This window comes from Rattus rattus, chromosome 1 (genome assembly GCF_011064425.1).
Source record: "Rattus rattus isolate New Zealand chromosome 1, Rrattus_CSIRO_v1, whole genome shotgun sequence".
In the NCBI taxonomy this organism is placed as follows: Eukaryota; Metazoa; Chordata; class Mammalia; order Rodentia; family Muridae; genus Rattus; species Rattus rattus.
Genome location: NC_046154.1, coordinates 119,034,587 through 119,046,465, shown reverse-complemented (window position 1 = coordinate 119,046,465; position 11,879 = coordinate 119,034,587).

Below are 11,879 nucleotides of genomic sequence, written 5' to 3'. Positions count from 1 at the left end.
TGTGTGTGTGTGTGTGTGTGTGTGTATACACATTTAAAAAGAAAACAGAAATGAAATTTAGGGCCGGGTGGTAAAAATAACTCTGAGAACAAAAAGCGATGTTTCACTAAGCCTTAACTAGTTTAGACTACACCATTGTCTTAGTTTTCTTTTGTTATAATAAAATACAGTGAAAAAAACCCTTAAAGAAGGAAAGGTCCAGGTAGTGGAAGGAGATCCAATGTCAGGCAACAGAGTCAGAGACAGGCCCTGCTCACATGAAGACCAAGCTACACATCTGCTAAAAATGAGAGCGGGGCTAGGTTCAGCCCTACACGTTCTTTGGTTGGTGGTTCAATCTTTGTGAGCCTCCATGGGCCTAGGTTAGTTGAGTCTGTATGTCTTCCTGTGAAGTTCTTGATACCTCCCACTAGCTCAATTTTATCCCCCACTCTCTCACAAGACTCCCTGAGGTCTGCCTGAGGTTGGCTGTTGATCTTTGCATCTGTTTCCATCCACTGCAGGCTGAAGCCTCTCAGGACAGCCAATTAACATCTCTTGATCTCTTTCTCTGACTTTTATAAAGAGCTTTGTGATTACAGTGGGTCCATCCAGATGCTCCAGGACTGTTTCTCCTTCTCAAGGATCTTTTCCTTGCCTGATGAACTTCTCTGATATGTAAGGTAACGTATTTATAGAAAAGTTTTAAAGAGGAAATCTTTGGAGGGCTCTTGATCAATGTACATAAGCTTGTGCATGTTCTGAGAAAGGGAAGACAGAGTTCAACCAAAACAAGGAACCCTGGGCCCACAACAGAAAGCAGGAGAAAGTAGCCACATCTTTAAGTGATTATTGGTATTGATGTAAAAACATCCTTTTTGGTAATGTTACAAGTGAGAGATCTTGCTGTGTAGAGGTAAGTGAATGAAAGCTAGTGGACCAATAAATCTCTGCTGACTTTTAAGGTGGAAGACTTGAGCTATTGGTTTCTAAGATAGAACACTCTAAGAAGAAGAGATCTATGGGCAGAATTTAAACAATCAAACAAATTGAAACTATTGCAAAGTTTCTACACAGAGCATCTGAAAAAGTAGTCCATCCAAGGTAAGCACTATGCTAAAGGAGCTTGCTGCTAAGCCTTACAACCTTAGGATGCACCTGGTCGGAGGAGAGGCTGACTCTTACAAGTTGCTCTTTGACTTCCACAAAAGTGCCTTTACATGCATGTCCCTCATAGGACAGACAGACAGACAGACAGGCAGATAGATGATAGAAAGATAGACAGACACATATACATACATAGATGATAGATAAACACATACATAGATGATAGATAGATAAATAGATATAAACATAAATGATAGATAGATAAATAGATACATCCAAAGATGATAAATAGATAGATAGATAGATAGATACATACATACATACATACATACATACATACATAGATGGAATACATAAATATGATGCATACATACATACATACTTACATACATACATACACTAATGTCTTTGTCTTCAATCTTGATTCACCAAATTCATCTGGTTCAATGCCAAGATAACCATTTTAAAAGACATATCTAATCATTGTAACCCTCTGATAACCCTGGTAACTCCCACAGACCATAGACTAAAATATAGACTCTAATTTAATGAGTATAAACCCTAAATACAAGGCTTTGCATACCCTTATAATCTGATTTCCTACATCCCTCTCTTCTGTAAGCTAAACATGTCTGTTGAAATGGATGTCTCGTGCTTTAAGATACTTTTTCTTATTTTCATACAATATTTTTTGGTCCTGGGGAAGGGAAGGAAGGAAAAATGTATGGATGGGGGAAGTTAAATAAAAAATGAAAGGGAAAGAGAGAATGCTCTATTTATTCATGGCTAATTCTAATGCTAGCCACTAAGCACAGACTTCCTGAAGCGAGCTCAACAAAGGTCTGAGTTCTTATGTTATAACTTCGAGTAGAGAAAATGTTCTCAGGGAATAAAAATGTCGAGACTAAGCAATGACAGTGTCATTTCCTAGCGTTCTTATGAGATCAGAGCACAGCAAGGACCCCTGTGGAAGGTATTTACACATGCTGCCTGCCCATCAGAATCAATATTGAAAGTTTGCTAAAGGAAAAAAGTAAATATTCTCCCAAATTCACCTTAGAATGGAATGTCTGAGGTGGTGGGACTTAAGCTTCTCAGCTGGTTCTGATGCAAACAAATAGATGAAGAGAAATAGACTGGGGTCACCATGGGTAGAATAGGCTAGTCCTGGTGAATGGAATTGTGGGACAGACCCATAAGGGAAGCTCTAAGCCAGAACTCAGCAGGCATTCAGAGCCACAACCAGATAGGTAGGGACACAGGGCAGCACAGATCTGAAGTGGCAATCCAAGTGTTCCTCTACCGTCACTAGAACACATCAGATCAGGAGAGAGAGTAGGGTTCTCTGAGGAATCAAATGGACTGGGCCTACCTTCCAGACATACTAGAAATAAGATGTTTTTGAGGGCCTATCAAATGAAGGTTTCCACATTCAGCCACACATTGCATCATGAGGAAACTGAAGTGGGCATCAACTGATATCTACTAAGTCAGGATCAATATTTTAACCAGATCTCTGAATAACCAAAGTCCACCATGAAATCTGTGATGTGCCAAAGTCTGGGTTCTAGATTTCCTGGGCTAGGAAAGAGAAATCAAGCACTGCAACTGTGAGCAGTTTGCGGGCCAGAACCTCATTCAGTTTACCTTATTTCTGCCCTCACAGGGCCTCAGGAACTGACACTGAAGCGTATGGGTTAAGGTTTGACTTTCTAAAGCTGGTCCAATTTAAACTCAGACACTCAGTAGCTCTGTGGTGTAATCACAGTACTCAAGAACACTTTTATTATTTTTGGAGTACAGGAACACTGAATCAAAAGAATGAGAGGAAGACAGGTTGTTTGTTTATCTACTAGCTTTATAAGGATTTCAGTAATAAAGTAGTTAATAGATACCCAAAGAATATTTATTAATGAGTCTGGGTTAGGTCCTAAGTTAAGGTGTAAGGGGCGGGGAGGGGGAGTGTTTACAAAGTTCTAGTTCCATGATTTCAATCCGAATCATCTATTCTATGACACAACTGGGAAAATGGCTTAAATCTTTATAACCAATAAGCATTCTGTCACAAGAATTCTTGGAGTATTAATGTAAAGTTGTGATGGATGAAAACCGATCAAAGCATATGAATTGCTAGCTTCTTTAGGGTGGTGACATCATTTGTGTGACCTCGAAACGCTTGTATTCTCCCCCAAATTCCTAAAAGAACACCTTTTGCGGCAGATTTTCATTTAATAAAAGTGAAGTTAATTTACACGTTTTGATAGTTTTGTTTTATAGACTTGCAAGCCTAGGCTGTTATGAACAATACAGCTCCAGTGAAACATATTTCATTTTCTGTTATCCTGAAAGCCTTGGTTTATCTGTTCTTAAGAGAAAAAGAACAAACTTTTAGCTCTTCATTTATGCACATAACAACTGTATGGGTGTTTTCTGGCAGAGTCTCCTCTAGGACTTGAATTTCCAGTCTCCCTATTCATTTGTTTGTTTTGTTGATTGTTCTTTGCTACACTGGAGATTGAATGTAGATTATCAAACACACTTTGCCACTGCACTGTATTCACAGCTCCCTAACCATTTTTAAGAATGAATTACTTAAACCTAGTATGTCGGGGGTCAGTCTGGTGAGGCTATGGTTACCACTACCATCCCCTGGTAATATGCAGAACCCACCTGTGGATGCTTCTAGCTAGCATGGATTCAAACACAAACCCAAGTCAGCTACCCAGCATAACAGATCTGAGCCTGACTAAGTGCTTCCCCCATGAAAAATAATGCTGTAAGTACTATAAAGAGGCAAAATATAGCATACACATTAAGGAAAAAAAACTTCTTTTATTCTGTTGAAATTACTTTCAGAAGTTACAAAAGATGACAAGGTAGAAGAGTTTTGGAGGCATGGCTTTTAGAAACAAGTTTTCCCATGTTGCCCAGAACTTCTAGGACCAAGTAATTCGCAAACCTTAGCTGGCTCACCAAATCCACCCCCAGCAGCTGGCATCACAGGAATTAGCCACTGTGTCTGTCTACTTTTTATTTAGGTAATATTCAAATGTAGAGGAGACCACAATATTTTCATTTTGCTTATCATTCTTTTAAAACCTATGCTTGCTTGTACTGTTTTTCAATTCAAATCTCTTTTTAAAAGATCTTCTAAACTATAAAATGTACTTTAAAACAGTGTTACAGTGTGCATTTCAAATTCCAGATGCTGATTTTTTTTTACTAAGGATTTAATATTTGCAATTCAGTAATGAGTGCAAATTATAAGGCAGATAAAGGATAAAGCGGTGATATTGTATTGACAAAGATTAAACATGCCTTTGAAATACACTAGTTTAAGAAATGGGGTTTTAAAACGGTTGCATTAAAAATGCCTAACTAGTTGCTAAACTTCTGAAATGATACTGTGAAATGTTTTCCTAAAGTTTGTTTACATTTTTTAAAGTATTGCTAATGTTTCTGAATAGTCCGTTCAACTATACACTTTATGACAGAACGTCCAAAAAACATGAACTCCAACTGACAAGTCTGAGAAATTTCAAAGTTGCACTGACAATTCCAATCTACTTCCTTTCACGCCCAGATTCACTTAATATCTCATTTGACTCTCAAGCCTGCCTTCAGACGCAATTGGAACAAAACCATCAGCAAGTTCCATCTCCATTTGGGCATGTAACCCTTTTACAAACCCAATCACAGCCAAACACCATTGTAACCTGATTTGCATTTGCACTAAGTAAATTACAAAGCACACTGAGAGCGCCTGCTACGCACACCACAGACTTGTTAGGAGGATATATTGCGGAGCTTCTGTGAACACTAATTAAAAAGGTTTTATCTTTCCCCCTCTGGTTCACTGAAATCGTGCAAACGTCTCGCCTGCTACAACTTTGTTCGAGAACAGTTCTCAAACATGTGATCAGAGCCAGGCAACGATTTAAGGCAACGGGATTCTGTCTCCGTGGTGGACAGGCTCTAGAGATGAAGTTTTCGTCGAAACTTTGAGCTTCCTTCCCTTTGTTATTTTGTGTTGTGCAACCTTGGCATTATCCAACGGTGGACTTTTATCTGTGAATATCTAAATCCTGTCTTGTGGAAAACTAATTACTGAGCCACTGAGAGCTTCATAATGTCCTGCATTTAAGTCCTGGGCATCATACATAATGCATAGGCAGCAGTCCCTGCACTCTGATTACAGAACACTGTCATTAAGTGAGCAAATTAAAGATGTGAATAATTCACTGCCTGCGCCTATTGTCAGCACTGCATTGTGAAATTAGAATTTCTAATAAGTACTGCAATTTTTTTAACCCAATTAACACAGAGAACATCTTGAGACTGATTAGTACAATAAAAATTATTACCTTATTCTTTTGCTTCACAACAGCCAAATTAAATACTGTACTTAATTATGCAGCATTCATTCCTTCTCTGTTAAAAAAAAAATCCTATCGTTTTAATACGAGATATAATATTTGTCTGTGTGCTAAAAATATAACGCATGCATCTGTAGCTCACTGTCTTTGGCAAAGTTTTTTTAAGAGTCTGAACAACACCATTGTTGCCACTGGTGGGTGATGATGGCATTAGTGTGCTCTTAAACCAAACATTTTCCCTAAAAGCAAACAGCATATACATCATTGACAAAGTATCCAAGCTCTCGGAATTGAGTTGAATTTATTAAACCTCTGCTTTGTCTTAACTCTTTAGTTACAGATTAACACCGATTTGCCCCCCCAGCACACTGATTGGGATTGAAGATGAAATACATATTTAAGAAATTTAATTGATTAGGCAAACAACCAAGTAACTGAAGCAGTGCCTCTTACCTTGGATGCTCATTTAGCAAACAGGGATCTGTCTGACTCCTGTCAGGCAAGTAGGAAAGTCCAGTTTGTGCTCGGCACGATGATCCTACGCAGAGTGTGTCTGCTGCCATATTAAATAAAGAAAATGATCATTTAAACCGAGGCTTTTGTCTCTCAATATTTCCTCCTGCTGTCCCTTTCGAATCAAAGCCTAGAAAGGCAGGCACATCTGGTGGCAGTCCCCTTCCCCTGACCGCAGCAGCCTCTGGAGAACCCCCCCTTCCTTTTCAGCTCCTCTGCATCCCTTCCTGGGTAACTTCACCCCCCTAACATGGGGGAGAGAGCGATGACATTGCAGGCAGAATGTGAGATTGTTTGCTCAGCTTCTGTCGCTACCTCCTTCCTGTCTAGATATTTTACAGAAAGAGAATGAGAGAGAGAGAGAAACAGCGAAGGTGCCCAGAAAATCAGTCAGACACAATGCAATAGGGAGATGGAGAGGAGGAATAGGAGAGAGAGAGAGAGAGAGAGAGAGAGAGAGAGAGAGAGAGAGAGAGAGAGAGAGAGAGAGAAGGGGGTGGCTGTCAGTGCAGATAAATCTGCATATGGAAATTAGGGTTATCCTGGGTACAGTTTTATTTAACTATGATCTACTGTTTTTTAAATTAGACCAGAATTTCAGCAAAGGGAAGAAAGTGAGTCTTGCAAACAGACTAACTTCTAATTCAATAGACTTACATTTTCATTACACCTGCAAAGAGCTCATCTAGAAGTTTAAGAAAAATAAAAGGAACAAAATGCGGAGTATTTTCCCTGCTGTCCTGCTTGACAAATGAAAAAGAATGCACTCCTTAAAATAACGCAGGAGTCTAGAGGAGAAAAAGTTGTCCAAACTGGGTAATTGACAGTATATGTGAAAACAAAGAGCAGCACATTCTGATTCCTTACTATCAGACATGACATGGTTTTTTCTTTCTCAAAGAAGCTCCTTTTTGCATCTCTGACCCAAGGCACTCTGCATCTGGCCATAATCTGTTTGAAAATGTCATGGTTCTTCTCTGGTACACATTTGGGGCTTTAAGATGAAATCAATGGGCAGAACAGTGACCAGAATGACCACGGGAAGCTGACCAGTGAACTCAGAAATGAGTACTCTACCGGAAACAGAGCTGTGTTTACCCAGAAAATAAAAGGAGCTAAGGGTATAATGGGAGAGTGGGATTGCTGATGTGGACACATGTTAACTCTCTTATTAAATGGTTTTCAAGTAACTATGGCATTGCCAATCTTGTGATAGGAAGACTAAAGATAAACACTGAATTGTTCCTGATCTCAAGAGCCTCAAATTCAATTTAAAAAAAAAGTTTAAGATGAAATGTGATGCCTAACTTTCCTCTGAGTTAAAACATTCACTCCTGGAAGAAGGCTCAAGACTAGAAATTTAAAAGGCACAGGAAGCTCATAAAGTTGCAAGAAACACAAGACCCTTCTGAAGGTTAATACATTGGGGAAAGGAGATTCTCTGTAGGGAGACTGACTGCAAATTGTCTAGGAGCTTCAAGGAAGCCAGTTTGGAGAGTGGTCACTCACACTGTGGTGAACTCTTGGGCAATGTTGCTACCTTTGAGTGACCCATGTCTCTGTAAGTAGCCCTAGTGAACTCTAGTTCGTTAAGTTAGACTGGCTAGAATCATGTCTCCAGTCTATTGCTGAGGCTTGATCCAGGGTGAATAGACATTGTTCATGTCTCCCTAGGAAGACTCACACTGGGTGGTATAAACTTATAGGTAAGATGATCAAGATAGTGTCGACTTGAACAGACAAATGTCGGTGCCTCCAAGAGTAGTTCTCCAGTCTACTTGGATCCTTCAAGCCCAGATTGCACACCATAAGCAAGTTACTTTGTGCCTAGGAACCTTAGTTTCTTCAGTTATAAAAAGAGCAGTAATTCCTGCTATTAAAGTATGAAACTGGGGATGGGGAATGGTTTAATGGGTAAAAAGCTTGGTGTAAAAGCACGAAAATCTGTAAAAGCTAGGTGGAGCAGGGGTGGAGACAGGTGGATGCTAAGAGCTGGCTGGCCACCCATTTTATCTAAAACAGAGAGCTCTGGGTTCAACAAGAGACGCTGTCTCAAAAAGGGAAAGGAAGAGAGATAGAGGAAGACACCCGAGGCAAAACTGTGGTGCACACACATGCTCACACAGGCAGGTTCAGCTGCATGTACACACACTGACACTCGTACACATACTACATTGAATAAACAAATAAATGCATGGTAAGCCCCTATCTGGATCATTATAATTGATCAATAAAACTGATAATCACAAACGAGTTCTCAGTTCCAGTGGCAACTCCTCTGGCAATGCTCCATGCATCCCTCCCCAGTGTCCGCACATGTGCTCAGAGGCTTCTGCTGCAATTCCGTTCCCACCTGTCCCAGTACTCTCTTACTGTAGTTTCCAGCAACTCTCACTATAGCACTGGTTCATAACTTAAAACCACTCCCCCTCACCACAGCAGAACATAATACTGTCTGGAGATACTAACTTTCAGAACCACAGGAGGAAGGTGGCTATTGGCATCTACTGGACAAAGGGTAGAGATGCTGCTACACACTACAGACTTTGTCCCTTAGAAATTGACACATAGGGGCCTCAGAGCAAATACTGATTCTAGGATCTTAGCAAAGAGAAGAACCTGCAATGGCAAAAGGTAAGAAACACCAGCAAAACGAACAAAACAAGAACCAAACCAGGTTATTGTATTTTTTTGTTATTATTGCATGCCTGCGTGCACAAACATACTCACTCTACATCTGTGTATTGAAGTCAGAGGAAGACTTTTAAGAGTCAATTCTCATTCCACTGTGGGCTCCTGGAATGGAACTCAGGTCATCAGGCTTACTCAGAAAGCCCTTTAATCTGCTGAGCCATCTACCTGCTCGCAAACAAACATTTGAAATGTATATGGATAAGAGTCTGTCAAAGGGATACAGAAACCATCTGAAAGAGGTCTTCATAGCTATCACTGCAACATTTATCAATAAAATGTACAGAGTAGCATGGGGACACAGCTGAGAAGATAATAAGAATGTCCATGAATCCGGACTGATGCTAAATGGAAAGGGATGGGACTCAAGGTGCAGTCCTCAGTGTTGAACAAACAAGGAAAGAAAAGAAAAGTGAAAGAAAGTGAGAAGGAAAAAAAGTGAGGGTGAAAGAGGCAACAGGATAATCCCTCCTTTTTTACAGAAGTTAGCCTATCTTATTAAACTGATTAATACAGATTAGGATGTGAATAGATTCTGAAGGAAGGCTTCCTAGGTTCAAATGTTAGCTTTATCTTCTTTAATTAGTTCACTTATATCTACTCAGATACATAGATAGGTAACTAGATGATAGATAAATAGATAGATAATAGATAGTAGATAGATAAATAGATATTTGCAAAATACTAATAATATTATCAATGTATCACAAGGGTTTAATTAAATGGGCTGGGAGATTTAAGACACACAACAGTGGCAAGTATTTCCAAGTGACATACTGCTAGCTACAGATAGGCATCTGTTCTAGTTTGATTTCTGTGGCTGTAAAGACACCATGACAAAACCACAACTTGAAGAAGAGGCTTATTTAGTTTGTACTGCTGGGTCACAGTCTGGCATAAGGGAAGTCAAGATGTAAACACAGACACTGGAGCTAAGGCACGTACCATAGAAGAACACCGCTAACTGCCTTACTTTCCATAGCTTGCTCAGTTTCTTTTCTTTTACAAACCAGAACCGTTTGCCTCATGACAGTGCTGCCCACGTGAGCTGTGTTCTGAAACAATTAAGAATCAAAACAGTCCCTCCCGGTCATCCCCACAGACCATCCCAATAAAGATAGTTTTGTGCTAAGAGTCTCTTCCCACTGCAACCAGAGAGGTTTTGTAACAAGAACTGTTTATTTCCTCTGTTTAGAATCCTCCAATGGTTACTGTGGTGCTTAAAGTCAAGTACTGAGTTCTCCTGGGCTGGTCCTTACCTAGCCCAATTTCCTCTTTGCTCCCTTTCATGCTTCACAAAGAAATCTTGGCCTTATTCATGCTGTGCATCTTCCATAGAGATGGCATTGGCTGGATCTTCCAGTTGGATGTCAGATGAAATGTCCCCTAATGGATAAGGCTTCTCTGGACCCTCTTATGTGAAATAGGTGACCAGTCCTTTAGCACTTCATTTTTTTAAATTGCTCTCATTACCTTATTTCATGTTTGTTTCTAGTGTCTTCCCCAGTCCTTTTGCATACATTCTCTGGGAGTGTGCCTCCCATATCTATGGCCCTATCTCTAACACTTAGTGTTTAGTAGGTACTCAAAAATATAATAAATATATTTATTTTCTCAGCAAATTGCAGATTCAAAATATCATGGAAGGCTGTGTTTTCTTGACTCACATGTTCCTCTATCAGCCTAGTTTCACTATAGTATTTGTTTCATGCTTTGCCCTCAAGCAAGAAAATAATTGGCCACCATTTAGCATAGTAGATCTTGCCTTCTTAAAGTTATTTCATGTGTGTACAATCTCAATTATCTCTTTTGAAAATTATAAAAACAACCATAGCTATCTGAATCTCCATTTTTCTGTACATATTTATATTTAGGAAGCATCTTACTAGGGCTTCTAGATCATCATCCATCAATGAAGGAAGCCAGGGAGGAGCTCAAGGCAGGAACCTAGAGGCAGGAACTGAAGCAGAGACCATGAAGAATGCTGTTTACTCCCTAGGTGATTCTAGTTTGGGTCAGGTTGACATAACTAACCACCACATATGAACTTTTTCTATAAATGGAGAGGTAATTAGTTATTCTGGCTTAATGGACAATATGCTCTTTGTCCTAAGCAATCAATATAGCACTGTAGCAAGAAAAACCTCATAAATAATACTGTGCTATTTGTAGTAAAGTGTCTTAGGGCTTCTATCGCTATGAAGAGACATCATGATCACAGGAAAGCATTTAACCTGGGCTGGCTTACTATTCAGAGGTTTAGTCAACTGTCATTGTAGTGGTTTGAATAGGAATGGCCCCATAGACTCATATATTTCAATGCTTGTCCAAAAGGGAGTGGAACTATTAGATGGCATGGCCTTGTAGGTGTGGTGTTATTGGAGGAGGTGTGTCATTGTTGGTATGGGCTTTTAAGTCTCATATGTTGAAGCTATGCCCAGTGTGGCCCATAGTCTCCTTTTGCTGCTTGTAGATCACAGTGTAGAACTCTCATTTCCTTCTCTAGCACCATGTCTGCCTGTATGATACCATGCTTCTTGCTATCCTGATAACTGACTAAACCTGTGAAACTATAAACCACAATAAAATGTTTTTTTTTATAGGGGTTGCTGTGGTTATAATGTCTCTTCACAGCAATAAAAAAAAAAACACCTAAGACAGACATCATGGCAGGAAACATGGCAGCATGCAGGCAGACATGATGCTGGAGAAGAAACCAAGTTTCTGCTCCAAGGCCATATCTGCTCCATGAAGGCCACACCTCCTAATAGTGCCATTCCCTATGAGTATATTGGGCATTTTCATTCAAACCACCACATGAAGCAACCCAAATTGTTAAAGAAATATACTTTAGCTTGAATGATCAAAGAAGGCATCTATGAATGGGTAAAGTCTTCGTACTGTATACATTGCTGCAAGACCACAGGCTGATGAATAATGTCAAGTAGCTAGTTCCAGGCTTGAAGAACATTAGGCTACACTCTGACCTCACAATAAAAGTCTTATAAAGCCAAGGACTAGGGACTGCAAGACCCCAATTACTATTAAGTTTCAAACTCTGGACAAATGGTTGAGGTGCCTATTTAACATATCAAAGTGGACCTGGCCACCAGGTTCTCCCAGCATCTCTTACTCCCTACCTGGTATAACCTGTCCCCCAGCTGTTATGCCTAGTTCACAGGAACCCCTGGGGATGGCCAGAAATTTCAAGTC